This window comes from Sphaeramia orbicularis, chromosome 22, assembly GCF_902148855.1.
Source record: "Sphaeramia orbicularis chromosome 22, fSphaOr1.1, whole genome shotgun sequence".
Classification (NCBI taxonomy): domain Eukaryota; kingdom Metazoa; phylum Chordata; class Actinopteri; order Kurtiformes; family Apogonidae; genus Sphaeramia; species Sphaeramia orbicularis.
In genome coordinates this window covers 46,997,782-47,002,580 of record NC_043978.1, presented here as the reverse complement: position 1 = coordinate 47,002,580, position 4,799 = coordinate 46,997,782, and the positions used below count along the sequence as shown (strand labels likewise).

Below are 4,799 nucleotides of genomic sequence, written 5' to 3'. Positions count from 1 at the left end.
GATTTAAAGGGATTTTATGATCCAGTCATTACAAAAAAAGAGGAATAATGGAGCTAAACAGATATACAATGCATGTAATATTACAGGTTCTCTATGACTGTGAATGCATTTGTAAAAACAAACAAAGTTTACGTTGGAGTCTGTGTTGAGCTAGGACCGACACTTGACATTATCTGACTGCATGTCTAAGCTCATTGCATCTGGTATGTGGTCCCACAAACTGGCTCATTGTGAGGTCATAAGCACGTAATAGTAACCAGCTCCATGGGCCTATCCACTGGTTAAGAATGCCACCCTTGCTCTTCAAGCAGGTGTAATGAACTAATCAACAAATGAATGAATGTTGCAGATTCGAGAGCAAACAAAAATGGTGGAATAGCCCACAACATGCCAAGCCCAGGAGCTGTAACCTACGTATGTCATTCACCATACACTTTTGATGTTCGCGTGACATTTGTGGTCTGGCACAGTGTGCAACGGTTTCCGTGGTGTAGTGGTCATCGCATTCGTCTAACACACAAAAGGTCCCTGGTTCGAAACCGGGCGGCAACAGGTGGCCAAACAAGTATGCTTTACTTATGGGTAGCTGTCTCCCAAGAGTTGCTTTGAATCCTGTTCATCAAGTTGCTGCAATGACTGAATCCCACAAAAAGTCGGGACCAGGCCCCAGGACCAAGTGGCACAGTGCTGGAGGCTGAAAGTCACATAAACCTGCACATACCAGTAATCCGCTGTTTTGATTCCTCCTGGTCTTTTTTGAAGGTCAACAGGACTGGTTTTGCTCTTCTGAATCCGTTGTGTCTCTTATTCAATGGTCTTCATCAGTTTCACGTGCTGGTGGGGGAAAGCAGACTTCAAAACCTTAAGGGGGAGTGGTCTGTGGAAGTCGTTTTCGCCATGTGTTAATGACCTCGAGCGTTATGGTCGTAGACAGGGTGGTCGTGGATTTCAGGGTCATTAGCGGGTGTTGTGTGTGAATTTGAGTCTTTGAGTGAGCGGGCGGGCTGTTTCAGCAAAAATCAAAATAGGTACTTCAGAGTTGCACTGTCTCCAGTCCCAAATGCATTTGAAAGCCATATTGTGGGCTCGTCCGGGATTTGAACCCGGGACCTCTCGCACCCAAAGCAAGAATCATACCCTAGACCAACGAGCCTACCTCCGCCTTTTTCCAAAGCTGTCTTCTGCGGCCGAAGGATGATACTGGTCAATTGGAACCTGGTTCTTGCACCTGCATTTAGCTCCATGAGAAAAGCAGAGCAACAAAGAAAAAAAGCACAAATTTCCCAACTTCTCTGTCCTCGTTAGTATAGTGGCCAATATCTCTGCCTGTTGCGCGGAAGTCTGGGGTTTGATTCCCAGATGGGGAGTTAAAGTCTTCTGTCTTGTTTATGATCAGGGATCAAGTCAAGTAATCCCGGTGGTATTCAGCACGCTGTTGCCCTTCTATATAGGAGAAACCGCCTATCTGGATAACAAGCTGGAATGAATCCATCAAGTAATACTTAAGGAGGAAAATACTGACCTCAGGTTCATCATGTCTTCTACCTTTATGGACTTTGTGGTGCACAATGAGACCATTTCCAAGCCTTCGCAAACTGACTTGGCAAAGTCAGTCGGTTTGGCCAGATTCAAGAACAAACAAAAATGGTGAATAGCCCACAACATGCCAAGCCCAGGAGCTGTAACCAACATGTTGCTCACCATACAGTTTTGATGTTGATGTGACGTTTGTGGGCTGGCAAGGTATGCCTAGGTTTCCGTCGTGCAGTGGTTAACATATTTGTCTAACACACAAAAAGGCCCCGGTTTGAAACTGGGTGGAAACAAGTTATCAGCTTATGTGTTCCTTAAGGGTAGCTGTCTTCCAAGAGTTGCTTCCAATCTAGCTCACTGAGTTTCTGCAACAACTGAATCCCACAAAGAGTCTGGACCAGGCCCTCCAAGCCCAAGGGTTTCATCATAGGATGGCTTAAGCATCACTTCCTTTTGTTTAACAGCATCCAGTCAGCAGGAAGACCAAGTGGCACAGTGCTGGAGGCTGAAAGTCACATAAACCTGCACATACCAGTAATCTACTGTTTAAATTCTTCCTGGTCCTTTTCGAAGGTCAACAGGACTGGTTTTGCTCTTCTGAATCGGTTCCGTCTCTTATCCAACGGTCTTCATCAGTTTCACGTGCCGGTGGGGGAAAGCAGACTTCTAAACATGAAGGGGGAGTGGCCTGTGGAAGTTGTCTTCGCCATATGTTAATGACCTTGAGTGTTGCGGTCGTAGACAGGGGGGGCATGGCTTTCAGGGTCGTTAGCAGGTGTTGTGTGTGAGGTTCCGGGTTGTTGAGGGAGGCTGTGGGTCGTTTGAGCCCAAATCAAAACAGGTACTTCCATTTCCAAATTCATTTGACAGTCATATTGTGGGCTCATCCGGGATTTGAACCCGGGACCTCTCACACCCAAAGCGAGAATCATACCCCTAGACCAACGAGCCTCCATCTATCTTTTTACAAAACTGTCTTCTGTGGCCGAAGGACAATAGCAGGCAGTCGGAGTCTGGTTCTCACACCTGCATTTAGCTCCACGAGAAAAGCAGAGTAACAAAGAAAAAAGGCACACACATTTCCCAACTTCTCTGTCCTCATATGTATAGTGACCAATATCTCCACCTGTCCAAGCCCAAGGGTTTCATCACATGATGGCTTAAGCATCAGATCCTTTTGTTTAACAGCATCCAGCCAGCAGGAAGACCAACAGCATAAGAGAAAAACTAGAACACTCAAGAGTATTTGAGGAAAATCCGAAATGAAACCTCTGCATAGAAATCAGTATAAGCTGTCATACCTGTTATGGATGGATCAGAAACTGTTGTTAAGTCAGTACCTGAGATTGCAGCTGCAGCTACTGATTATTTTTGTAATTGATGAATGTATTGAATATTTTATTCTAATTGATTAAACAATTATTTGAATAGGAGAAAAAAAAGTAAAAGTGTGAAAAAGACATGTCTGAAAATGACAACTTGTCACAATCTCAGGTCCAATGTGGTCTACAGGGTCTGTAAGGTCCACCTCTGCACGAACAGTGACTGTACCTGCTTTGTGAGGTACCATGAAGTAATGGTACTAATGTAAGGAATGATGTTCAAAGGGATAATGTGGATGTTGACAGGTATCTGGATCAGCACTTATGTTGGTCTAATGTTCTAAAAGTGATGTGCTAATGTTCTAAAACACATATTTCCTTTCAGTTTTTATAATTACTTCTTGGAGTTTTACCCCTGAAGGGGAGGCAAGGGATATTCAAGGTTCAAGGTGACTTTATTTATACCCGTGGGTAGATTTGTTTTGAAGCAAGCTCTCGCTCACTGCCGGTCACTGCGTGTGCATGCGCCCAACACATATTGTTTTTGGTTTGGTTTGTTTGATTGTTTGTTAACACTCTAGCAGCAAAACTATTGGTTGAATTCATACCAAATTGGATTTATAGATTGCCAGTGACCAAGAATAGATCTCATCACATTTCTGAAAAAATAGGTCAAAATTTCAATTTTTTAAGAATTTTAAACTATTTTTTCTTCTCCCATTTACTTATAATGGGTGAAAATTTAAATGTTTATAAAAAAAATATCAATTTTGTTTCAATTTACTTCAAACTTTGTGCACACACACACACACATTTACATATATATATATATATATATATATATATATATATATATATATACACATATATATATATACATATATATACATATATATATATATATATATATATATATATATATATATATATATATGTGTGTGTGTGTGTGTAGAGAGAGAGAGAGAGAGAGAGAGAGAGAGAGAGAGAGAGAGGCAGTTGATATACTGACATCAGCACACGCATTGACATGATGACATCAGCTGGATTGATGCCAAAATAAGCAACAATATGTGCAAGGGCTGGGGTTTGTTGTGCCTGGCACCACTTGTTTTTAATTTTTTTTTGTTACTTTTGTCACTTTTTCTGTCCCTCCTTACTTGGGTGAGGAACCAGTTATCGTAACTTCATTAACCTTGACTTTCTACATAACAAAAAAAATTGAAAAATTCACAAAAATAATACCTTCTTGTTATGTCCTCCAATAACACACTAAGGTTGTTATTTTGAGTTTCAGAGTATTCCTATGTGCCCTATAAAGAGTTAAGGAAACAAAGCTTCAATTTAGAAAAATTATAGTAATATATAGATATATTCTATTCAATTCAAGTTGACTAATCAATTAATCGTTTCAGCTATCTGAGATGCTTTTCAGAAGACTCTCCCTTCCGTACCCTTCATGTAAACACACACCTCTGGGCCTTCAAGTCCTTCCCTCTACAGGTGTAGTGATTTGAGCAGCTGCCGGAGAGTGGGACCTGACACTCTGTTTGTCTGATATTCACATCAAATGGCCTGGGTCGGTGTGTAAAAATGCAGCAGGCAGCGTCCAGGAGGGCAAGCTACTAAAGCCCCGGCTGTGTTTAGACGATCTGGAACAAAGTACAGATACTCCGGAGCAGGGCGTTGACAGCTGTTGGGTCCACAGGGCTTTGTGTGATGAGAACACTCAGTGTGAGAGGGAGGGTTAGAGCGGTACTGTACCAAGCAGCAACAAGCATGCACTGGAGAAACCTGAGGGGATTACACACACACACACACTGCTCACTGCAACTGCAGAGCACGACCGCAGAATTTGGTATCGAGGAATTTTAATAATCAGATGTTTTAGCTTCAAATTGAGTTTAAATTTTAATTATTCCTGCAGCAAAACAGGCTGGAAATGGT

The 4,799-nt window shown here is 42.1% G+C and overlaps 3 non-coding genes across 3 annotated transcripts; 1 reads left to right on the top strand and 2 right to left on the bottom strand.

Moving 5' to 3' along the window:
* The first annotated feature begins 479 nt into the window (after positions 1 to 479).
* trnav-aac (transfer RNA valine (anticodon AAC)) lies at positions 480 to 552 on the top strand. The gene has a single exon. It is a non-coding gene; the product is annotated as a tRNA-Val (tRNA).
* Positions 553 to 1,082: 530 nt separating this feature from the next.
* trnap-ugg (transfer RNA proline (anticodon UGG)) lies at positions 1,083 to 1,153 on the bottom strand. Its single transcript has one exon. It is a non-coding gene; the product is annotated as a tRNA-Pro (tRNA).
* A 1,259-nt stretch (positions 1,154 to 2,412) lies between these two features.
* trnap-ugg (transfer RNA proline (anticodon UGG)) lies at positions 2,413 to 2,484 on the bottom strand. The gene has a single exon. It is a non-coding gene; the product is annotated as a tRNA-Pro (tRNA).
* Positions 2,485 to 4,799: the final 2,315 nt, after the last annotated feature.